Source organism: Rhipicephalus sanguineus, chromosome 10 (assembly GCF_013339695.2).
Source record: "Rhipicephalus sanguineus isolate Rsan-2018 chromosome 10, BIME_Rsan_1.4, whole genome shotgun sequence".
Lineage (NCBI taxonomy): Eukaryota > Metazoa > Arthropoda > Arachnida > Ixodida > Ixodidae > Rhipicephalus > Rhipicephalus sanguineus.
In genome coordinates, this window is record NC_051185.1 from 21,247,724 (window position 1) to 21,274,351 (window position 26,628).

At 45.1% G+C, this 26,628-nt stretch overlaps 1 protein-coding gene across 2 annotated transcripts in view; it reads left to right on the top strand.

The window, feature by feature from the left end:
- Positions 1–16,406: 16,406 nt before the first annotated feature.
- LOC119407223 (uncharacterized) overlaps positions 16,407–26,628 on the top strand; it is a 56,542-nt gene continuing 46,320 nt past the window's right edge. For both annotated transcript variants that reach the window (XM_037674103.2, XM_037674104.2), the window contains exon 1: positions 16,407–16,561. The gene's annotated coding sequence lies outside the window, so the exon portion shown is untranslated. The remainder of the gene's footprint in view (positions 16,562–26,628) is intronic.

A 26,628-nucleotide genomic window follows, 5' to 3' on the forward strand; every position in this document is an offset into this window, starting at 1 on the left:
TGTAGTGTGCGTTGCGACAGCACAGTACGCTGTGAAGTGTGTGTTACGACAGCACATGACCCGGTCCTGTGTGCGTTGTAACAGCACAGCACGCTGTGCTGTGTTCTTTCCTGTCCCGTACGTGATCTTCGCCCTGCAGCTTACAATTGACGTCTTGGATTGCGTGAAGTGTTTACAAACGCTTCTGACTACCCTGGCGACATTTCATCGGACTCGCTCGAGCAGTTTGGAAGATTTAATTTTTGAATTAAGTTTATTTTGCAACAAGGTTGCGAGGATGACCAGGCAATTTCGAGGATGACCAAAGCTCAGCAACATACGCCGACCAACGCGCTAAAAAAATGTAGCAAAAGTCACGCATTGCATTCTCGACTTAAAGTGAGCGAAGAGTCATGGAAACGTGACAGATATGTAACAAAATTTCAGTAACTTTCGTCAAGGAAGTGGAAAGCCTCTGTCTAGAGTAACGCGTATAATCTCTGGCCAAACACTGTCTTTTTTTTTTTCGACAAAAAAATCTGACTAGACAAGTTCTCGCGCTGATTTACTGTTTACGGCAGACTGAACGAACGCTCACTTGCCGCGAAAATGTTATTTACAGAAAGACATTTTCGCTGACTCATTGCGTAGTTACACAAAGCATTATACGCACCCAATATTTTTCTTGAAGAGTTAATGCTTCACTGACAGCAAATCTAAATCAGGCACACTAGCAGGAATCGTAACCTGCCTTCGCAAAACGTACACTTGTAAACAATAATGAAGTCATGTAGCTATGTTACACCTGACCTGGTTGTAATAAGCTGTCGACGCTGTTTAGGTGGACGCTAACTTCCTGATCCAGTTAACTGTACCTGGATGCGTACCTCAATATTGGGCAAGCTGGAGACGGGCCAAATGTAGCTTTAAGAATGCACACTACATATGTTCCAAACTTCACATTTGTACATACAGCGCCTCGTGATCTTTGCAAAGCCAGTTCTGCGCTTAAAAACCTCAAGACGAATGTCACACTATCTTGCAAGTATTGAAACGCACCCGCAAAGGAAGTTCCTTGCTACCTGCGCACTTCCAACTGTATATAACAGCTGTGCGAGACTGCTTTCAGTATCTGCACCACAGTTAGACACATGCTCGCTGACTTGTACAATACGCGTGATCTCGCGCTGCAGGTAACACCTTAAGCGTGACAGCAGCACTCTCAGTTACGTAATCATACGAACACGCTTACGATGCATGACAATGCCACAACGCCTTTGGCACCAACAATTTTTTAACGGACACGTCACGACGAATATATTACGGTGACAACGAACTACCTTTCGGTCCACAAACGAACGGCAAAACGACAACCTACCACGAGGCACGGTGAAGTAATGCAAAGGAAGGGGTCACAAAGTGTATCGTAGTTGACGGAACGTTTATGTTTGAAAAAAATATATGTAACGCTTAACTCGGATTCACGCTTACCTCCGCTCGTCCGGGATGCAAGCTGCATTTCGGGACTCGCGTCAAGTGTTAAGAAGTCATACGTAACAACCTGTGTAGTCGTTCAATATACGTGTGTGCAACTATCTTTAATGTTCGTACGTGAGCTGTATCGTAAAAAAAAATGTAACCGTCGCGAGGCCGCCATTTCTCATTCAACCTTTCTCGATTCCGAAACTATAGGGCAAGGCTTCTTCTGTCACATGCAGGAAGGTAACTCTTAAGGGGTTGATGTAGATACGATGATACTTTTTTGTTTGTTATCTCGCGGATCACTGGCAACCGACATGAAAACACATGAAAGGATGAAGAACTGAATTCGATTGACCCTCATGCATTTGAACGATTGAGGACAGCGAGAAAAAAGCAGGAAGAAATCCTTCCTGGAATTTTAAATGTTAGCGCACGTTAATTAAAAGATTTCGAAGCTACAAACGACGCAGGCGTCGACGCTCAGCTGCTTGCAACTAAAGTGCGCAGTGGCATTAGTTTCGAGCACATGTCCATCACAACAAATTGAAGGCTTCTCATGCTAAAGTGCACACTAAAGCAAGGATCCTTCAAGAACAGTAATCAGACTTTAATCGAGCTTTCTAGCCAATTTCAACACCTGCGGATGTGGTAAAAAAGACAGGCGCTCAAAATTTCACCGCATCGATAATTTGAGAACATCTGCACTTTGTCGAAGAGTGTCAAGAGGGTCGATCGTTTATCGATCTGGAATTTTGGCGGTCTCCATTCCTGAAAAGAAATCTAGTAAGCTACTCGCACTGACTGCGACTTACGTAAAAAAATTTAAAAGATAAACGACGCATGTTTATGCGTAAAAGTCTGAGCACGTGATCGCGCTTTTCGTGAAAGTTCTGCGCGAAGGCGAGAGAATGCAACACAGTACGGGTGGGATAAAAAATGCAGAAGCAAAAGAAACAGCGTTCTTTAGTATTTACATTTACGCTACGCTCTGCACTGGGGGCGTTGTGGGAATCGCCCGTAAGAAGTGTCACTCTGCGGTAACGTGGACTAGTTTCCTAATCTCATCTTTTTTTTATAAAAGCTCTTCTCACTCTCGAACTTCAGCTCCCACCCTCAACTTCGGACATATAACTCTTCCTCAACACCATATCGTCCCGCTTTCCCCGACACCTGCAATAGCTTTTAAGCGTCATTCTTAACCGTGTAACTTGAACGAATGATAAGAAACATTGACCTCATAACGAACGATGAGCAACATTTCATTTCGATTTTACGTAGAAGAGAACTCCATGCGTTACCAAAGCGTACCGAACTACGACGCTTACCGCCCAAAAGACCTCCGCTCTCAGTATACGCCCAAGTGAGCGTACGTGGAGCGTACGTGGAGCGTACGTGAGCGTACGAGTCTTACTTAAGCCCAAATCTATCGTAATTTTAGGAAAACCTCGATGTAGCGAACACATCTGGTACGAATCATAGCTGTTATGTTGAAGTTAGGCTCACAGAAAAAAAGTCGCATATTACACTTACATTTTCTAAGATTTTCTGATTTTAAGCGTAATTTAGCTTCGCATCGCTTGAAATGCTGTCTAGAGAATAGACACTTCAAACTTGCATGTATTTAACACCGTTTTCAAGCTTGAATTTCTTTGGAGTTCGTTTTTCACGAGCGATTTCACACACAAAAAAAAACTATATTTCGATCGATACATACACTTCACACTGTAAAGGATTGAAGGCAGTTGCTGGCGTAGTGCAACTACAATAGTGCAGAAAATGTGGCTAACTTGCTTGTTAAATTCAAACTGAATATTGATGCTTCTGAAAGGTGGCCCAAGAAATTACACAGCCATAACGAAAATATTTGTGCAGGCCTAGAATACAAAGCTCACAAAAGCTCTTCGAGCAAATTACACGCTAGGAAACCTTTCAAGCGGGCTGCTCATTATTACTGACTTTTTATACATAACGCCTCAAACATACCTGGTGCTATTAGAACATGAGTATTAAGGAAACAAGGAACAAACGGACAAATAAGAAAGCTGCACAAACGGGCCATTAGGACGTCGAATTAGTATTAGCAAAATCATAATCGGAAGGTCAGCATCAAAAACTTTAAGCTCAAGCATACAAGCTACCCACCTCGTTAATAGCGCAAGCTTTGTTGCAGCGTCCTGTAGTCAAAGCCTCTAGATTAATAGCTCAACCTTCAAGTTTTGATGTGATGTTCTTGTTTTTTCCATTGCGGTTTGTGTTGAAACCTAGTGGCTTTCCTTCATAGTTCGTATTTCTGCTCCGTTATATCCGTTAGGCGTCTCGATGCTCTCAAATGGAAACAATGCATTTACACCACTCAGAAAGTCTACAGTAGTTAGGAAACCAACTGCGTCTTAGCGGTCACAGCGGTTCTTGTTCCAGCTTATGCAAACTACTTCTTTATGAGATATAAGATGCATTGCGAGTGACATGACATTGCGGTAAATATATACAAGGCGTAGAAATAAACTAATAACCAAAAGGAGTATCTCCAAATAAAAACAGAGATACTATGAACTTGCGTACAATATTTTATCCAGCTTACGTTCGTACGCACTTAGTGGTACTGCTATTAACAAAATTAGCTAAATTTTTTACTTACCATAATCACAATACAAAGCTACGTGAAAGGCCTTGCAACGTCCATGTTCACTCTTTCTGGTCTTTTTTCTTTGTGGTTTGTAAATTTTACGCGAATAGATTCAGGATTTAACAACCTGATTGATGAGAGAAGACTATACCAACGATTTTCGGAGTAGCCTGAAGGAGCACAAGAGCTGACTGAAACACAGTCATAATGGCAGCCTCGTTTTTCAAGAAAGTCGCTTATTGCTGAGATGCCAACGAGTACGGTCGGACAGATACAAGATGATTTCAAAAAACTTGGGAAAGAAGAAATTAAAAAAAAAAGAAAGAAAACATCGCGATGGCTGAGAAGTGTTGCAAGGCCTTCTTAAGTGCCAATATAAACTTTATTTCTAAGCAGCGCGATGAATTTACAGCTATGAGAAGTCAAAATTCTGGGAACGATAGCCAGTTTCTTTCTTTTCGGTAACTCGCGTGACCGCTAAGACGCCCCTAATCAAAGTATGGCACAAAATTAGAAAAGCCCAGTCTCCCCCAAGGACTGGGCACGTAGTTCAAGTAACGTACGCTGCGAACCACGAGCGCACGAAATTTGGAAAACGCGTCTTCTTGATAAATGCGCTTCTTTCTTCCTCCGTTACTTTCGAAACGTTCTTCCAGTCAATCTCCGTGGTCTGCGGGTTTCGACTGCGACCAAGAATGCGTCATGCGATAGGACAGCTGCCGATAGTTGGAAGAACACTCTGCCTCATGTCTTGTATAGATGCGATTAGACGTGGTGTCACGATTAGATGTGACCATCACAGTGACACTTGGAGAGATGAACTCGGGGTGTACGCTACTCCCGAGTAGCATCATGCATGCCCTAGTGCCACAAAGCCGTCGAGGAAAGTTCTTTCTGAGCCAACAAGGCGCTTAATTCTATCATCTGGATTATGTTCACGAAAAAGCTCAACGTTTATACTGTTCTTCCTAATGTGCAACTTCTGACAAGTTGTACAGATTTATCTACCAACACCCCATTAAGATCAAGATATCAGCGATATTACATGTAGTCTGTGCCATGAAGAGGTGTGTAATTCAAAAATTTCTGAAGTCTATGAGCTGCATTTTTGGGTGAAAGTCTGTTGCTGTACACTCTCGTCGCAGATATACATGCATGGCTGAACAAACTGCCTCAACCATTTCATCATGTCAGTTGTGGTGCAAAGTGTTCTTTTAAAGTGAGGAAGGGAAGTTGCACTAAGAAGGAGGTACCATGCTTACTGCAAAGACGATACTGAGTATGGTGACAGAAATGTTGGAAGGGGTTTTGCTGTTCTACGCATGTCAACGCTCTTGGTCGCTATGTCCTGCGATGGCTGACGGAGATGAAATGAGAATAAAGTCGTGTTCAGCATGAGAAAAACCTTAAGACACACCAGAAAAAAAAAGCCGTCCAATATATGTCGGCCGGAAGGAAACAACAAAACGATTGTATTACTTCATGATGAGGGATATGCATTCGTAATTTTCCTTTCTTCTATGAGTGGTTTAAGTGTGTTTTTTTTTTTTTTATCTCAGAAAAAGTGTAAGCGAACGTGCGACTCTGTCAGAGAACAAAAAAAAAGATGTCATAAACTGACGATAAAGCTAGGCACAGGGATCGTTAACGTTTGCTGCTAATTAGGTAACACTAATTATTGGACTCGGTTTTCTTTTGCTGAACACAGCTGCACGGGCAACATTGCGCCATTTACATTGAAGGAATCTTGCGAATGCCAGGTGCCTCTCAATTTCGATGTATATTTTTTGCGTTGTCGTTACCCTGACAGATTCAGGTCATCCAGAAATACCCCTCTTTCCACTGGCAGGGTTCCAGACTCGACATAGACTAAATAGTGTACCTGAATGTTTTTCTTTCGTTGCCCTCACTACCATTAGGTCATTCGTTGTTTTAATGAGAATGATCATGTGTTCTATCTTAGAAATCCCATTAAGAAAAATCTGCCCATTAAACTGCTAAATGTCGTTTCGAAATCCTGTAAGAATTATTTAGCATGTCAGTTATGAACCCTAAAGAAATGACCATGGTTTTTATTTTAGATACCCCATTCAGAGAATTCGCCCATTAAACTGTTAAACTTTGTTTCCGAATCCCGTAATAATTATTTAGCGCGTCAGTTACGAACCCTAAAGAGGCGATGCTTAAATAACTTGTCGTTGAACCTTACCTAAGGTATTTTTTCTGGTAATTGTTAAGCGATACGAACACGCCGGATGTAAGTTGTTAGACAGAGTCACGCTCTGCTACAAACAGAACGTATTCCTTTGTTTGTAGATAAGTCAACAATCGCAGTTCTGCTCACACTGTCTTGGTTAGCTCCTTGCTTAACATTGCCTCGTTAGCTGCCTGGTTACCTGCTAGGTTAACTCCCTGGTTAGCATTCTCTCAATTCAATGGCGCAGTTCTGCCCGTTCAGCATCTTGGAACCTTAACAAAAGCTTAGTTTTAGTGCCGTAACAGAAGATCTACTCGCCAGACATGAAATTGTTCTAGTAGAAAACCACGAGAGAGATTAAAAAAATGTCCTCGGGTAGATTGACCCCCTACGGGGTTTTCAACGCTCCTTTCACATGTACGCTTTCCTAGAGTTTTCGAATCTCTTTAGACTGACTTCGTGTTGTAGGCCACTGCATGCCCAATGCCAACACTAAATGTCTCCGAAAGTAGTTCTTCGTTGTCAATGTACGGAACAGGCCAGTAGGCGTGCACTGTGAATGGTGTCAAGCACCACGCGAAGTGTCAATGTATCGCACCGTTCTTTATTTCGTCTAACCTATTTTTTTTTTTTTACTTTGCAAACAAAATGCACTCACGCTTTCACGAGAAGCATGTGTCTGCACTCACAGCCATTGAGGTTTATGAGTTACGTAGCTTTTATGACACGATATTCGTAAAGTTTTCGGAAATGTGAAATATATACAGGTACGCGAGTTCTCGAATGCCGTCTCTGGTGAACTGAAGCGAAATATTTTACTTAATCAATGTGCCAAAAAGGGCTGATAATGCACTTAGAACAATTGCCAAGTGGCCCCTTAAACGTACGCTGCCCATAGGCTAGTAACTTCGTACAAGTTAAGGTGAAACTGTTGAAAAAAGATCTCAGGATTGCTGTAAGCATCTATCTGCGATGCTGGTGGATAATATATGACGCCCACGAAACATTGAATCCAAATCATGACCACTTAGCAAAATACGGTCGTCTTCACGATATGAGATTCTAAAATGGATTCAGTGCTTCCAGAGACGATCATAGAGAACTTGTAAGTGTTCACAAAGGTTTCGTTAAGTCACTTGGCTTAATGCCAGTGAACTTACGGCGTTTTGTTTTTCCTGTGCCAAGGAATGGCCATCATAAGATACGAGGTTTTATTTTTCGTTTGTCTCTTTCGGACGGTGTTGAATCTGTAGAAGTCAGTATTAGGGAGACCCTTCGCAGTTTCATTCTAGACCTCCTCTTCGCAATCCGCATTATCAAACGCAAATGTACTGAAAGACCCAAGGGTACTTGTAGCGCAGAGTGCTTTAGATGGCTAGACTTGGAACTACTACCCTGGGAACTGCATCACTGACATCTAAGCCTTCACGCATCTACGATTACGTCATGAGCTCAGGTTCATGGCGAGCAACTCCAGATGCCGCAGTCGTGCATGGTTTATGAGTTGGATGAGTCTTAGACGTAATATGATAGGTGAATAGATCACCATTACACTTGGTTTTAGCAAAGATTATACTAGATCATATTGGAGGAACATTTGAGAGGATATGGCAGGTAAGGTCAACACAGGATAGAACTAAGCAACGTATCGAATAACCCATGGCTTGTAGTAATACTGTCCAGTTTTTTTACGCAGTGCTATCTGTGCCCGTTTGACTTCATGAGGCTTAGAGAAATGTAATAAGCTGTGCCTCTGTGAGAACGAAGCAGTGGTTGAAACTGTTTTACCTGCAAAACAATAGGGCTATATTTTCATGGCTAGAAGTCAGAAAAGATGCAGTTTTCAACTCTAAGGTAGTTCCACGTCAAGATAGAAAATATTCCTGCATGTTTCTAGTTTCTATCCTTTGACATTGCGTCACCTTTTTCACTCTCTCTCTCTCTCTATCTTTCTCTCTCATCCTTTTCCTACCGATGCCGCGCTGCCATCGAAGCATTTTTCCCTTCGAAGTCGCTCTTGCTAAGCGAATACACGTAAAGTGACATGCTTCCCACGCGGTTTTCGAGCAGCACCTCAGATGTCTGAAAAAAAAAGTACCATCGAGTTGTGTGTTCATAGGGGATTCTTTATAGTGACTCACAAACCAGAGAAGGTACGTTTAGAGCACCTTACGTGCAAAAACTTTGTCGCGCTCTTGGCTTTAGAAAGTACGACATTTTCTCTTCTCCTTTAACACTACCTGTCGTCCGTAGATGAAGATAACATTTTGGGGGATTCCGGTTTGGCTCCGGAGCGGAGCACTTGGTCGGGAACCGTTAAGACGGGTAGAGATGTGTGAGCACGTTTGAAGCACACGTTGTGTATTCGTGCAGTCAGTGGTAGGTGCCTGAGGCGCGTTGTGTTTTGTAGTTGTTCGTGGCCATTACCTTTTCACGGAGAAATGAAAAGAAAAAAAAACGGGAGATGCAAATGACACTCTTATGCACAGCGCACGAGCTGCACAGCCATTTGAGGATGCTGCCTTTTGCCAATGGACTGACGAGTTTACCGAAATGACTGAGAAAAAAATTGACTCTCCCAACTTCGCACACATTCATATTGGGCCCTTCTCATACTCCGTGCACCCATTCAGATTCATAGCTAATACTAAAGCTTAACCTCTGTATTCTCAAACTATCCTTAAACTCGATGTGGTCGCTTCACTTGACGACGATGGTGATGACGATGCTGATTTCTATTGGAACACACATTGAAATGGGTTTGTGGTTTCAAGTGTTCACCTGGTCGGTTTGAGCAGATCAAAGTGTGGCATTCTAGTGAGTTTGTCTCTTACAACACCAGTGAATTGAGCACAACAGCACCTCTTGTCTGAAGAAAACACTACGGCTCCCTAAAACTTGCACTGAGTGTCAATCGAGACCAGTGACCATTTGAGCCGTGAGGCAGCGCCGTCATTCAGTGTCTTGACTCGAGGTGGCTTGTCGAGTTGAGGAGACTGCTGGGACACGGATGTAACTGTTGTGAACACTAAACTTGGTGACTATACTTTTCTGCACTTGGGATGCGATACTGACAAAAGGTCAAGTGCCTAAAGAAAGTTGGACACAGAATGTGTCGAAGCACATTGAATGAGAATCAAAATTCACGAGAAAGGCTTCGTAAGTTTGTGTGCAACTCCTCCGCAGATTCTCATCTCCGCCTCCGTGGTACAGTGGTTATGGCACTCGGCCGCTAACCCGAAGGCCGCGGGTTCGACCCCGGTCGCGGCGGTCGCATTTTGGTGGAGACGAAATGCTAGAGACCCGTGTACTGCGCGGTGTCCGTGCACTTTAAGGAAAATCAGATGGTCGAAATTTCCTGAGCCTTCCACTGCGTCGTGCCGCGTAATCATATCGTGATTTCGGCACGTAAAATCCCAGATATTATTATTATCCGCAGCTTCTCAGCGAACTCTCTCGGCACTGGCAAAGGCAGCGTTTCTCGAGCTACCGACGGCACAGTGCCCGTGGCGCGACTTCACACATTTCACTTGACACACTTTCGTGAACGCCGACAACTTATCTGTCGTCAGGAATGGCGTAGCCATTTTGCATGTTGGTAGATGTATGCCAGCCCCCCTTTAAAAGCGGTCGTACTGCTTCGTAGAGAGTGCCAACAGGAATGGACGCTTAGATTTTTTCGAGCGCGTACTTGCAATGGTCAGTACGGTAAAGGCAACAGATGCAGGCCCCGGTTACCTAATGGCTGACGCTGATGCCACAAAACGTTGTTGTTGTTGTTGTTTTTTCGATCTTTTTTGCCAACAGCCTGGACAACATCAAGGAACACGTTGGCTTGGAAGCTGGCACTGGTAATCTTACCATGTCAGTAATCGTGTGTTCTCATCGTGTGTCAAAGTAGTACGAAGCTCTGATTTACGCTTCGTTTATTTGTAACAAGGAACTTCAGGCTGTTCGCCACTGACCATGATTAACTTGTATGAACAGATCACAGATTCCTGTTTAACAGCTAAGCCAAACATGCATGGCGAAGCCTGTTTCTATTTTGATTTCGTGTCATTTTCACCACTGAGCTAAGACGGGGAGAAGCACTATTTTGCCACTGATCTAAATGCAAGGTGTGAAAATCTCGTCGTCAGGATGCCTGTTGGTTTAGCCATTTTATATCTGGAAGTTGGAGGTTTGGTGTGTGTTCGCTGGAAGTTGATCTCAGAACATCTTCATGTTTGTGATAACGGCGTACCTAAGGCAAAGACAAAAAGAGGGTGAGACACAATGCATGGAAAGAGTCACTCGGACGGAGCAATTGCCGGCCAGGTCTGCTAGACCAACACCACCATCACGATAAGAAACAGTATGTCTACATTATTTTGTACCTGTCTTAAGTACGCTGTTACACCAATATGAAACCTAACCAACTTGCCCTAATGTGGCCATTTTTTCTGCTATGATCTGTGAACGTGTTTCTAAATCAGTTTGTAAGAAACCAACGTTTTCCGGCACCAGCGTGGTCGGAACCAGTGCTTTTGATGCGTCTTCCACTTGGAAAAAATGTGTATCTCTGACGTGCACCACTGTAATCGCACCTTGCTACACTGGACCACACGTTCGAGAGACGTCGATGACGCAGACGGATTCGATCATCGACCTGAAGTCTTGACCCAAGCCGACCACCAGCGTCGTGTTGTGTATACAGTCGGGGAGTTGTTTTGGTGGAGTTGTCGAAACCGTGAACTCTGGAGTCTGTACACACACACATAGGTCTGTGTTTGCTGTTTGCCTGTTTCAAGCAGTATTGGTGGATGTACGCGCTTTTACCAGTTTGTGCGAAAAAACTTTTCAACTGACTATAGTGCCACACAGTTTTTTGCATGTTCTGCTTTTGTGCTCTGACGTTACGTGTGCGGCGCGCCAGTTTCGGAGTACCAGAACTCGCGAGTGAGTCACCAATGTAACACCAGTGCAAATCCTGTGCAATTCCAGTGCCACACCAGTGCGACACCAGTGTAACACCAGTGTCATCTATGTAGCGTTAAGAGATAAAAGAACGAAAAATGATTTGGCGTCAGTAGGTGTCAATTCCTATGTGTTGGCGTTGTAAGGCCTAACCCGACACGTGTGAAAAAAGAATATTTGTTCCTAAATCGGCACGCATGTTCTTTTAGCTGACACTGGTGCATGTTTTCACCGTAAATGACAGATTATACCGTTAAACAAAGCGGACCGACTATCGCCACAGAAACTTCACCTGAACAAAAAGAACTGCCTGAAAATTCCTGAACAGCCACTTTGCTCTCATGTAAAAGGTCAAAACAAGATGAAGAGTCCGAATTTGAACAAAAGAAAAGGCATAGTAGCGATCTGTTTCCGTCATCCATTTGCGTTATAATAGATACAGGAGCGGTCATTGCTTCAACACTGAAGCGTGTTCGCACTGTATCCGGAACAAAAGAAGGGATATTGCGGTGCAGAAATGAAAACAAAGCATGACCAATGACGAGCGATTTCTGTTCTCCGAAGCTAGACGACTGCTGCACTTGACTTGAAGTAAGCTATGTTGTGTTACACGTAACACCACGCTGTTGTTGTAAAGACGACGCGTCGTACTACAGAAAAAGTGGCGTACATAAAAAAAAACGTGTGTTCGTTGTCAGTTCGTTACGTTGTCTCGTTGTGTAAGCATGACGATGCTCGTCGCAGTTGGCGCATGCGCGGTATAACTATTACGTAAATCCAGGGTGTTTCTTTGTGTTTACATGTCAAGATGTTACGTGTTGATGTTGACTCGGTGTTAAATAGAAAAAAGAACGTAAGTGTTCAAATGTTTGTTGAAAAGTGTCTGGATTTTGCCATATACGGCGGCTTAACTGGCCTGAATGAAAAACTTTTGTTAACATGGCTCTTAGTTCAAATTCGGAGTGACATTGATGAAGTGAGAATGTTGCTTTCATATCACTAAATGCCTAAAATGAAATCAGTTTTAATATGAACCAGATTATTATGCACGAACTGAGATTATAGGGCTGGTGACAATGCGGTCACCGAAATTAAAGAAAAAAAGACTAATTGCAAAATATCTCCAAAGGCTGAATTTGCTGTGTATTATCAGAAAGCAGGATCAATGTCATTCGACAATGAGCTGAATTTTACGTCAAGCCTTGTTTTTTTTTACTAATAATAAGTATTAAAATTTCTGACCTTTAAAAATTCAACCCTAGAGGGAAAATGTTTTTCACTTGAATATGAACTTGAATTTCACTAGTGTTTTATAGTAAATAAATCTCTGACCCTGATGTACGTAGTTTGCTGTGTTAGCTTTGTTTTACGAGAACTTCCTGTACCGAGTATGTTATAAAATACATGAAAGTTTGTTCGCCCAAAAGTAAAAAAAAAAACACAACTACGTTTATGGTACAAAATGACGATGAATTACCTTTCCTCAATTCCTATTTTTTAAGCGTTACAAAAAAAAAGTGAAAAGTCTCATGCCGCCACTCCGCGTGCAACGTCGCGGTTATATCGCCTTGTGTTTCTTCAAAGTGCCGAACACCTGTGGGGTACACGTTCTGCGCGTTATTCTGCAACTATAGTCACATGGTGTTGACGACGTGTGTACTACACAACGAAAAAAAAAAAAACAGGATACTGGAACGCCGTAACGTATTACTAATAAATAAATATTGAAAGTGATGTCCTGAAATTTCTTGTCTCAATGACTGTGTCTGAACTTACTTGAGAACTAGGGCCATCCTGGGATCTTGTTACACATCCAGGATTTCTGGATGGGCGTACGTTGCGCCATCTCTCGGCGGCTGACGGCGCCCCACCGCTACTGAATGGGACACAGGTGAAACGAAATCATAGTTGACGAACAAGAGTAGTTATCGCAAGATGGACTCACGGTTGTGTGCCCTGGAGATGCACTGGAACCGTAGGAATGTGCACGGGGTCACACATTAGGGGGGGGGGGGGAGTTCCCCTCCCCGTTGGGGTCGAATTAGAAAGAAAGCAATCAATGAAGCCATAGCGCTGAAAACACAGGGACCAAGGAAAATGACATGACGTGCGCTACTCACAACTTGTGAGTTGTGAGTAGCGCACGTCCCGTTCTGAGTAGCGCAGGTTCTGTCTTCTTCCCTAGTCCTTGTGTTTTCGGCGCTATGGCTTCCACGAATGTAACAAACCAACTAGCAAAAAAGCCTGTTCAGAAAAAAGAAGCTTCGTAAGGGATTCAAAAATGATAACCAAGCGATGACGCGCTTCCCACAATGGCCTGCTTTCGGTCCGTTTGGCAACAGTGGGAAGTAAACAGCTCTTGAAATGCAACATCAGTGGTCCTGGGCCGCCATTATCGTCAAAAACCTGCATGGCCATAACCTGGCACTGTCATCGTGGGACTGCTCCGACTGAGGAAAGGTATGAGGCAGACTTGCCCCCCCCCCTTAAATGATTAGGCGGGGGGGGGGGGGGGGCACGCCTATGACTGAAACATGCAACCGCCGCGGCTGGGGATCAGCATTCGAAGGCATCTTTGATACGTATTCGATTCGATTAGTTCGGAGTAATATTCGATTCTTACTCAATTGGGTCTCAAAAAGTTTTCGCTCACTTATTCTTAATCTGTGGTTTTCAACCAGCACGGCCGGCATTACCGTGCCATTCTCGGGAAAAAAACATTGCCATATGTCCGACGCGATCACACTTCAAACAAGTCGATCGCACTTGTACGGGGTGTCCTAGCTAACTCTAGCCGGAATTTAAAAATCTGACGACGCACTCTATGACGATCCGATTAAATGCATGTTGCTTACTATTGCATGGAGTAAGTAACACTATTTTTGTGTTTATTTATTTGCTTAATTCGGCAAGATTAATTAACCCACTTTTGGCGCAAGGAAGCTGGGTCCCCGTAGCACAACGAGGAAGTTGTAGATCGGTTCACAAAACATCCGACTACACAGTTTCTAACATTCTGTCTATTAAGTATTAGTATTTTTTTTTTCTGCTTACTACAGGTTCCCGGAAAAGATAAAAATATTCCACGCGACATGTCCGGCTGTGTGCCGTGATTACAAAACTCCCTAACGTACCGCGTGCCAACGATATGCTTCCCTCACGGCTGTTCATGATAGTGATTAGCAGAAGCAGAGATCATCGCTTGTGCTGCCGCAAGCAACAGGTTTGTCATCTTACAGCCACCGCCATTGTGGCTGCTCTGTCTCCTTTCAAAGGGGCACTGGAACACTTCTCCAAGTAATTACCGAATGGCTTCATTAAAGGAGCCTCTTGCCTCACGAATTGACTGCCGCAAAAATGTTCAGAATTCAAGTTCGAGCGGAGTTACAGGGACGCATGGCCGAACTGCGCAACTGGTAAGTCGGCCTTAAACAACAAGCCGAAATTTCAACTATCTCGATGTTCTTCTGCAAGCCCACGATAAATATAACTTTGTCCTGTACCAGTCTGTCTCGAATTTAAGGCTTTCGCACTTGCGTCTCTGCCACACTTCTTTTTGTCAAGCGTCGACGCTGAAGAGCCCAAGCCATATGCGTCACTTTGCAGATTCACGATGCCTGTTCGAAAACACAAGTTTATCCAGCATTGCAAAAGCAAATACAGATTAACTTTCTTAACCCTTTTCCTAGCGAAGACGAATTGAGCTCGTCCACTCGGTTTTTACCGCTTCTACCGAAGACGAGCTGGACTCGTCCACACTAGAATAAGCGTTTAGAGGCGCCGCAGTTAAGCTACGCTAATTAATTTCACTAACTTCTCTTTGGCTTGAACAGATGGTACAGTAAAAAAAATTAAACACGTGCTCAAAGCATGAATTCTGGCCGACAAAGGAGTTGACTCTGGTTAGTGGAATTTGAAAATGGTGTCCTCCGTTGTGCGCGAGCGGCGCGCGTGCAGGCAACTGCTCCATTCAGAAAAATAGAAAAAAACAACGCTTGTCTGCCAAAGTTTTCTGCAATGAAGAGGAATTACCATTGCCTTGAGAATGTGGCAGCGCCTACACAGAGCAACACATTTTCTTTGAATTATCGGATTCGGACGACGACCGCATCTGGACGCCGAAATATGTAATCAAACCCAACCGGTGATTCCATGTCCTTCTTTCACGGGCTTTGCCGTCCATGCGCTTTATTTTATAAATTTCAAAAACGCATTTTTTGCAGCGACGACTAGACAGGTTAGGGCACTTTCTGTGGTGCAGTGCAGGGAAGTCAATCCTCTGCATATTAAAAGAAAAGATATTTTGCTTGTATCTTGTGAATAAAGCGGCTTTGAATAGCTGTTTGATCTGTTTCAACACCCGTGCAATCAAATAGGCACAAAAAAAAACGGTATTTTTGTATCGTTTTCGGCCAAAAATCTCGGTAGCGAAAGGTTTAAAGGGCCCCAAACAACCCCTGAAAATACAAAGAATGAGCAGAATTTGCGACGGCACGATTCGCGAAGCCCGCAGTCATGTTCACGTGACGCCACGAGGAAATACGCTCTAGGTTCGTGCATACACGAGGGATATCAGTTTGAGAACCGTCTCCGACCCGGCTTCGCCATGCAGTCGTACGCCCGTTCTGCCAAGTCTCGCATGACTATCGTTCGCGATCAACTGATTTCACTTCATTTCACGCGTTTTCGGCTGTGCAAGCAGAGACAACAGCGTGTAGCCCAAACGCGTGAAATCTCGATAGGCTCGCGGCTTAGTTCTGACATAGCCCACGTGTTTTACGAAGAAATGAGTGGCGAGGAGGAGATGGCGCCTGCAGGAAGGGTAGCGAAGGCGAGAAGAAAACCACTGTCTCGTATGCAAGGATGGTTGTTTGCTGGGGCTACTTGGTTCACTGCAACACATGTAACAGCGCGCAAAACTGGAAAGCACGGCGACAGAGACAGAAGTTAAAACTTTAAACTATGTCACTGTCGTCGTCCTTTCCAGTTTTTGAGCGCCCCACATCTGCCACCGTCTCGTGTTTGAACTCCGACTGGTTTAGAGGCCCTTTAAGAAGATCTGCCGGGCGCACAATTAACTGCGCAGTACATCGTGATCTCGACACAAGACTGTTTTATTTGTGTTCTGGCGACGATCCAGTAGGTAAACAGACGCGAGCTCTGTAAAACCCGCGATGCTACGCCGCCAGCTGTTGTCCCGGAGCAGCTGCGTGAATCACGTGACGTCTGACTAAGGTGCATTGTTGTCTCCGTCTCACCCGGCGTCTTCGCAAGCACGGTGCGTCGATGGCTCGCCGATCGAGGAGCGCCGCAAGTCACAGGTACGGTGATCTTTGGCAGTCGCTTCGTTGACCTAATGCGTTAAACAGGCATGCATACGCTAACTTAAAGCGCGAACAAAATAGGCGGAACGCAAAGGAGATGTGACGCAGAACGAGCGTTGTCTTGCGTTGTGTTAAGCCGGTGAGTTAGATGAAGTAGCAAAAGTTTAAACTTCGTTGTAGCGCGGCATATGACACGGACACACGGAGCCTTACACCCGCCGTGCTAGCTTATCACGTAGAGCGTCGCGCTGCTGAGCTCGAGGGCGCGGGTTCGCTTCCCGGCCACGGCGGCCGCATTTCGATGGGGGGGGGGGGGGCGAAATGCAAAGAACACCCGTGTACTTAGCCTTGGGTGTGCGTTATAAGAACACCAAGTGCTCTAAATTAATCCGGTGTCTCCCCCTGAGGCATGCCTCGTAATCATATCGTGGTTTCCGCATGTAAAAACACAAATATTATTATTGTTGACAATGACGGTTGACAACAGTCAACTTGCGCCGTAATATTGGTTGTTTTATCCATTGGAAGTTTCCTTCCCCTAGGCGCCCGTGCCATCACTGAACGGCCGCCGATATAGGCCCAATTCCTGTTTTGTTTTCAGCACTGTCGCTTATGGAATTTCAGCGACCCGCACGTTAAGATAACAGTTTTGACCACCGATGCGAGATGCGACGCATAGCCTCGTAATTTGCCCCCCGCGAACCTGAGTACCACTGACAACCGCTTTTAAATATAATCGTAAACCGGAACCAATAATAGAGGTGGTCACCGTGTCGTTAGGGCGCGCCTACTCAGATAGTCGTTAAGTACTTATACTGTCTGGCAATTGTTTGAGACCAAGTGGTGAAAGCCTTAGATGCCTCACCAAACGGGGGGGTTTGAAAGTTTAATACAAGACATGTATATGATTACAAAAAAAATACGCTTTTAGCTCACGCGTACATTTTGCTCTGAGGGCTCACTCGGACTCACTCAGCAGAATTTTCCTCAAACCAACTCACTCGCCCTCAGACTCACTAAACTTTTTCTCGACCGGACTCACTCGGATTCAAACTCACCAGCACATTACTCAGCCGAACTCACTCGAACTCACGGCTTGACCTGAGTCTGAGTTAGCCTGAGTGAGTCGACTCATGAGTCCGTTAGCGTAAACTTAGCTTTTTCGATCACGGTGTCAATGTTCTTTAATGCCAATATTTCACATAATCGGTGCCCTACGACACGCCATTTGATCTTGTACCGTCAAATACGTGTTATCAGTGGTTTCAATTCAGTAGGAACATTTTTATGAAATACGCGACTCGCACGAAATATTTCTGTCATTAATTATACGTAGAAGAACTTGCGGTCGAAGTCATGGCACCCCCCCCCCAAACCCACACCTCTGATCAATAAATATTGAGATGGCGCATGAGCGCTATAGTACATTGAGATATGTGTGAATAGACTTGAGTATATACATGAGCCTAAGTAAGGGTGATAGTAATGCTGTTCATCAACACGAGTAGATAGGACCGTAGGTCGGGAATAACATGTGGAGTTCACTCGCTCTCTCAAGAAAGATATTTCGCGCTTCGGGCTCACTCGGACTCAGACTCACCAATATTTTCCTCAATCGAACTCACTCGGACTTCGACTCACTATGAAGGTTTCCTTAGTCGGACTCAAAACTCACCAAAATATTACTCACCTGCTCTCACTCCGACTGACGGCTCGATCTGAGTCAGTCTGGGTGAGTCTGAGCGAGCCGACTCTAGAGTTTGCCGACCTGTGGTTCGTACCGAATGTCTTCAGTAAAAAAAAAGTAAATATATAGCAGCTAATAATATACACAAAAGTGTTTAATTATATAAACAAAAGTGTCTGAAATAAGTAAAACAAACAAATATAGTACAAAAGAAAGTGTCACACGAATCACAAATTTTTCTAACAATACAGCCACGCACGATTCCTTTGTTATTTTTATGTAACTAGTCCATTGCACGCGTAGCCGCTGCCTTGCGCAAGCCGCGCCCTATGTCTGGAAACCTTCCAGATTATTTTGGAATCTTCTGATAGGCTTGAGCGCGCCAACACAAACTGTTGAGCTTATTCCAAAAATCACGCGGCCACCAGCGATAAGGCTCGAATGCTCGAATAAGGCACATATATAAATGCCGACGCTCATGTCGTGCGCTCATGAAGCCAGCGTTTACAGACAACACCTTGCCGTATGGGGACAAAACCTGGACGAGGACTTCGTTGGGGACGAAGGACGGTAGGAATAAGCAAGCGACCTTAGTTACCTGCGGGCCAACAGGAACGACGGGAATACGCTCGCCACCGATGGTCAGGTAGCCAGCGTCGACGACTACAGTCATGCAAGCCATGCTCTTCACGATGACTAGGAAGTTCATGCCTCCCATATGCTGAACACAGTGTACCTCTGACAGGCCAACTATTGAGAAGACGGTCTCCGGACTAGTCCCCGCAGGGACAACGACGTCGAAGGCTTGGGCCATCGAAGGAGTCCATGACGTTGTAGGCGCCATGGCTTGATGGTGAGGACGTCCCTAACGTGGAATACGCAGGGAAGTCAACAAGAGATCTCTCTATATCCAATAGCGCTTGCTGATTTTCGAGACAATTTCACTAACAACTGCCAGACGGACTGTATTTCATACTTAACAAGTATAGCGAGCAGGCGCACGCTGAGGACACGATGACCACCTCTATGATTGGTTCCGGTTTACGATGACATGCAAAAGCAGTCGCCAGCGGTGCTAAAGTTCCAGAGGAGCAAGTTACGCAGCTACGCATCATATGTCTCATCGGTGGTCGAAACTCTTACCTTAATGTGCGCGTCGCTGTAATTTTACAAACGGCAGTGCGGAACGTGGAACAGTAATTGTGCCTACATCAAGGGTAACACGGTTTGATTGATGGCACGGGTGCCAAGGGGAAGGCAACGGTCACGTGTTGAAATATATATATATATATATATATATATATATATATATATATATATATATATATATATATATATATATATATATATATATCTTACAGCGGAAGTTGCATGGCGTCAGCTGTCATTGTGAATAATAATAATAATATCTGTGGTTTTAAGGTGAAGGCCTTTGCCCTTTGAGACGCTCTTTACACACTTGTGTGTACCACCTGTTTTTGCTATTTTTTATCGACTAGGCGCTAAGAAAGAGCAAGATATATTGAGTTTTGAATGAATTGAACATCCTGGATAATACATTTGTCTTCATTTAACTTCCCTTTACAGTGCACTATTGCATATGATCACTTTGCTGAAGGCACTACCATATTCGACGAGTCGTTCGACGCGCCGCCTCCCACGACCCACATCAAAATTATAACTTTTCTTTGCTCAACATGGAGGTAACCGAAGATGAATTTGCACTATATTTCTAGCTTGAGATTTCATTCTATTTATGCAAAAACACAGCATTAATGGCTTCAGAATAAATAGCCATTTAACTAAAAGTAATTACGAATGATTACTATAACACATAAATTGACGTATTACGACATTATTTTTGTTGCAATAGATTAGTGAGTGCCTTGAAATGATTGCCTTGAAATGAAAAGGCGGACTAGTCAAGCCGCCTATAGGCAGCTTTTTTTCCGTTGTCCTCCACCTGTAAAATACACGGTGGAAATAAAGATTTGATTTGAAATAACGTTGTGTCCATTTGACACATTTACAGACAGTTCTTCTTAAGTGGCGTCTGAAAGGGTTAGATGCCTCATCAAATGCGAAATTGCGAAAATTGACCGGCGTCCCACGTTGGCGGCTTTAACACGAGTGATGCGAAAAATCATCATCACGTGATGACGTCGCCATATCACGTCATTGTGACGTCACAGATCGCCCAAATTTGTGACGTCGTCATGACGTCGCTGCGCCGGCACATGGTGGCGTCATCACAGGACTTCACTGCTTGGTGGGCCGATCCCGTAGGCAAAGCAAAGGAAGGTGAGATTCAGAAAGCTTACAATGGGGGGGGGGGGGGGGGGGGGCGCTGATCTTGGAGGCATTACTAAGCCGCGTTAGTTGCAGAAAGCTTTCGGAGGGGGGCGCGGAAGGTTCAATACATCTAGAGTTACTGTATATGCTACATTTAGGTAGCAGAGTTGCGCATAGGTCTGGCTAGCAACCACAGCTATGCGGCGAAGACGCGCTCCGTTTTTGCAGGCGACATGCCTACCGTGTCGCCGATTGACATGCTTGGCGTGTCGAAGACCGGTGATTAACTTGACTGGCGACGACAAGTGTCAATCCAGTTCACTGCGGCGGCTGCGTCAAAAAATACAAAAATTGGCCCGAGCGTCAGCTTCTCCGCAACGCATGGTTGCTCGCGGCGTTGGAAGACAAATGCGCAACTCTGCTACCTAAAAGTAGCATATACAGTAACTCTAAATACATCTACTTAGAGGAAAAAAGAGCAGCTTCCACTAGTAGCGCAAGGCCGGAACCAACAGCGGAGCTAGTGTTCGACCTAGCTCTTTCTGTTTTTCCTGTAGTGATGCCGAGCTTTTGCTAGAGCTGCTAATAATTGTTGGGGTTTCACGTCCCAAAACAGCGATGTGGTTATGAGAGACGCCCTAGTGGAGGGCTCCGGAAATTTTGATCCCCTGGGGTATCCTTACGTGCACCTAAATCTAATCACACGGGCCTCAGGCATTTTCGCCTCCATCGAAGATGCGGCCGGGATTCGATCCCGCGAACTGCGGGTCAGCAGTCAAGCACCATAACCACTAGACCACAGTGGCGGGTCTGCTGGAGATGCTAATTTGTGGCTAATAATACTAGGTATGGTTAGGCTTTGGCTATCCTTCTCCGGCTTCATTCGGTTCCACACACTACGCACGTGTCACGTGGTATCGGCGGGAGCATGTCACGTAAGTAGCTGTTACGTGATGTTCAAATCGGCGCACATGTTGAGGGCGCAAAGCAGAAAATGAAGATGAAGAGTGCCGGTTCATTTCTGTTCGCACTACTCTACATCTACATCTACCCTGCGTAACGAAAAGCTTTAAAGGGGTCATGAACCACTTTTCCAAGTAATGATCTAATGGCCTCAGTATCGGAGTGTACTGCCTCCCGAATCGATTGCCGCAAAAATTTCTCGAATCCGTCAAGAATCAGCGGAGTTACGGGGGTTTGGCGCACGCTCCCAGAGCTTTCTCTCTTTTCTCGTGCGGACGAGCGCACTGGAAGCTAGACAGGGAGGGATGGCATGGGGGAAAGAAGTTACGCCAGCGCGCGTCATGAAACGCGATCGCTCTCCCGCTGTGATTCGCTTGCGCGAGTGCGGCTACCGTGTACTGAGGAGTGCGGCACCGGCAAGTGGCGGCACCCCGCGGCAAGAAGCGCATCTGATCCGAACGCCGCTCTCGATTTACGTCGGCTATCGGCCAATAAGCATGCTATGTCTCTTGCGACGTACAGCGGACAGACGCCCCGCCCACCGACGAGAGTGAGAACCGGCCTCTGTTTGAAAAGAGGGTGCCTGGGGAAACGGCAACTTCGCGCTCCGCTTGTGGCCATTACGCGGCGCGCACGACTGTAATATTTGGCAGAGCAGTTCATAGCCGTGTCAGCTTTCCGCAGGATGTGTTTTTTCAATCAGCCCAAGGGGTGCTTCATGACCCCTTTAACAGCTCCACTGCGAAAAAGAAGATGGCTTTCGCCTTCGAGTCGACTCAGGCGAACGCATAAGAGTTGCTGTGAGTTTCTTTTTGCTTGCCGAAACCGCGATACACTTGTGAGGCACGCCGTAATAGGGGGCTCTGGATAATTTCGACAACCTGGTGCTATTTAACGTGCAACTGACACCGCATAGTACACGGGCCTCAAGCATTTCGCCTCCATCGAAATGCGACTGCCGCGATCGAACCCGAGACCTTCGAGTCAGTACCCTTGCACCGTAAACACTATATCACCGCGGCGGACGAAGAAAGGTTGAAGCGACGCAGCACCCCCGTCACACCCAAACTCTCCGCTCCCGTGTGCTTTTTGCGCGACGAACGACGGCCGGCGCGTTTCATATCTGCTTGAGCCGCGATCGTCGACTGCTCTCGCACGCTTTCCCTCGCACACGTTCACTCGCACACGCTTTCACTCACACGCTTTCACTCACACGCTTTCACTCGCACGCTTTCACTCGCACATGGAACATACGATACGCGGTAATTTACACAGACCGTCACGGCGACGGCACAAGTGCGCCTGGAGTGCCCATATATCAAAAACAAAGCTGTTTAAGCCGGCCGTAAAAGCATTGGCGTGTGCAAAATTGTGTGTACAAAAAGCCACTCGGAGCGCCTCGCGTTGCCTAGCGACCGCTAATGCCCCAGCTGCGTCGCACCTGCTCGGCGAGACCGGTACGTGCTCTCTTCATCCTCTTCTTCATCGTAGTCGTCTTCATCTCCTGCTTAGTTGTCAAGAAAAGTACGCCAATTGCTCCGGCGCGGGATGCAATAACAGTTACGGGTGAGACAACTACTACAGAGAGAGAGAGAGAAGGAAAGAGAGAGAAAGATAAATTCTAGGGGGAAAAAGTTATTCGCGAGGCGAGACTCGAACCCGCGTACCCACAATCCGAAGGCGAGCGTCTTAACCACTCGGCTATCCAGGCACGCTAGCAGAGCAAATGGCCTTGTATGGTATAGTACAGCAAGGGGATAGGAAAAGGAAGTGAGGGGAGGAGGACAGATGTGAGGGTGAGGAGAAGGGGAGATAGTAAATCATAGCATGGAAAGAGAGAGAGAAATAGAGAGAACGAAAGACAGAAAGAAAAAGGAGAGCAAGAGAGGATGAAAGAGAACGATAGAAAGAGATAGAAAGAGAAGCGGCAGATACAGAGAAAGAAAGAAACGAAAGATAGAGAAATAAAGATAGAAAGACTGCGAAAGAGAAAGAATTGGAAAGAGAGAGAGAGAGAGAAAGAAATAGAAATAAACAGAGGCAAAGAAAGACACAAAAACATTATATTTATATCTATTCATATCGATTTTAAGGCACACTGACACGAAAATTTCAGTTGTGTGTGTGTGTGTGTGTGTGTGTGTGTGTGTGTGTGTGTGTGTGTGTGTGTGTGTGTGTGTGTGTGTGCGTGCGTGTGTGTGTGTGTGTGTGTGTGTGTGTGTGTGTGTGTGCGTGCGCGCTCTGCGTCGAGTGGAATCAAGAGCCTAGAGAGTGTTACTGGTAAGCGTGACTGCAAGAAAGCTTAATTACAGTATTTTTTAAAAGGTAGTTTCGGTTCCTAGGATACGCTGACGTGACAACACGGTATGAGCTTCTCTTCACGTGCTTGCGAATCATGTCGTGACTTTTCCACGGTTACTCTTTCCTTGGCTCCGCTGCTGACGCACAAGCAGCCCCTTTGAATTTTTCGTTACCTGACGTCATCGCAACTGGCCATACTGGTGCCTGAAATCACCAGAATTGACACTGTAGCCTGACGTCACGATAATGTCGATGAATCGATGAACGTCACGATATCGACAATAATGTCAATCTGCGTTATCCTAGCGTTTTCTAAGATTCACACTTGCGCAGAGCCGTCTCCGTATACATATTTGTATGGCGGAGTTAACCTACCTTCGAAAATTGGTGTCAATAGACTCAATACCGTTTTAACTTCTGAATGAAAAAGAAAATATCGCCACTGTGAGGTTTGTCGATAAGGGATGTGACCCGCCCGATTCTTGGCCGATCCCCCCGAGTGGGTAGGTGCCAATCATCCCAGGAGCATCATCACCATCATCAAGCCGAAATAAGACGACACTTTGAAGAACCGGTTATCGATAACAGGTTATTGCTCCCGCTGAAAATTTATCCACCGTCTCAACGGTAAATAAAAACGTAGCAATGGACTAAAAGACGTTACCTTCGAGAACTGCTTCTACGGCTGTCAGATTTAGCTATATTTTTATGCATTCTGTCTTCCATACATATATGCATATATCCATTGCCAAGTCGGGTAAGCAGTGATGGCTTTCAGCGAGGATTTTGCCGTGGCTTTTGTAGAATTGCGCTTCCTGCAAAACGTTTGTCTTGTTTTCTTAATGTGATGTGCATTTTATTTGTATGTGTGTGGAAATGTGCGAAACATCAATTGTACGTGTTGCCTACGCGTCGTATTTCACGGGTTCATTTATGTCTATGTTACTGAACTCTGTTTTGTCTTTGTCTGTTTTGTTTTGTCTTATTGATGTTAACTGTCTGTTATATAAAGAATTTTTCTAAACACGACGTCCAAGTATTTTCGTTCGCGCTGACCCTTAGTTGGGACGGTCGCATACACATCTTCCATGGTGGACTACACAGGCGAATAACGTAACATGTCGAACTTGTTAAGGCGAAAGACTTAGATGCCTCATCAAAGGCGAAAATCGACAGTCGGCATCAACACGAGTGATGCAAAAAATCATCCCGTGATGACGTCACTATATGACGTCATGACAGGTCGCCAAAATTTATAACGTCATCATGACGTCACCACATGACACCGTCGCATCGTCAAAGGTGGGCCGAACTCGGAGGCAAAACAAAATCAGGCGAGGTGCATATATCTTCATTCTAAAAGGACAGGGTGTGCCAACACGGAAACAAGAAAGACGTCAGGACACCACAAACGCCGACTAACAGCTGAAGAGACGCATAACGGCGGAAAAGAAAGAAGGCACGGAAACTTATCTGCGAATGCCCATGCAATAGGCGAACCTATCAATTCGGCACGCGGGGAGTCTACGTGGAAGATAACTGTTAAGGCATTTGATTTCATCTTTATGCACGTTAATCGACGGTTGGCTCACGCATGCGCTACCACTACTCTCGATATGTCATGCCTCAATCATCAGGCACGTTTCTTCATTTCTATGCCAGTATAACACTGCGCATTCATCGAATTTTGCCGTGCACTTGCACTCTCGACAATGTAAATATAGATCAGAAGGTTAGCCTCCGGTTAACCATCTCTTATAGCTTCGCCTATTGCTTGGGCATGCGCAGATACGTTTTCGTGCCTTCTTTCTTTTCCGCCGTTGTGCGTCTCTTCAGTTGTTAGTCGGATTTTGTGGTGTCCGTGTTTGCATGCTCTGTCTTTTTAGTATGAATACTTACCAACTAGCTCAGCTCTCTGTTGTTCTAAGCAGAAAGCTTACAATGTATCCGATCCTAGAGGCAGTGCTAAAGCACATTAGCTGCATAAAGCTTTCGGAAGCGGGCTGGGAACGATCAGTACGACGACTGAGAAGAAAACGAAGATGGCTATCGCCTTCGAGTCGTCTTAGGCTAACGCATAAGGGAACCGGTGAGTTTCTGCTACCTCCGTTTCGATCATCATATTCGTTCCAGCAAGACTTGGTGCTAGACTTGTTACCTGCGCAAGGGGCTCTCAGGGGAATTTGCAGTGCACCAAACGTATCACCAAAAGGTCCCTCTCGTGTATTCACGAGACGGTTGTGCGAGAACGCATAAAGTTGGCCTAAGTGACCATGTAATGCCGATAACCACTGGACCTATTCAGCATATCCCAGCCATATGGATATTCAAATGGTATCATCTGGATGCTGTTATGGTGACTAAGGTTTGACCGTGTTATGTTTTATAGGTTAAATACCAAAGTTTTGCAAGTAGATATGATACTCCGAGCCTTGCTCAGTCCTATTCGATTGCTTTCGCCAAATTAAAGGCCACCGGAGTTTCGTACGGCGTTTGAAATCTCTTGAGTAATCAAAAATGATGCAATCTTCTAATGCTAACTTTCGCAGGCACTATGGCAACGAACGATAATATCACCGTTTTTCTAGGTGAAACCTTAAGTGGTACTTGATGCGTGAAGCTAAACGGCGACAGACCTATGCTAGGAACGCATTTAGAAAATGTTCTAACCTAGAAAGTCAAATTTGCCCGCTACCAGCTGCGAGTGGGATAACTGTTTCGAAATGTTTTCAGTTTAGCTGTCGTAGAGTTGCCAGCCAACAAGATTGTCTCTAGGACAAGAAGGGGTTCACGACTCCAAATGCACGAAGCACTCCTTTAC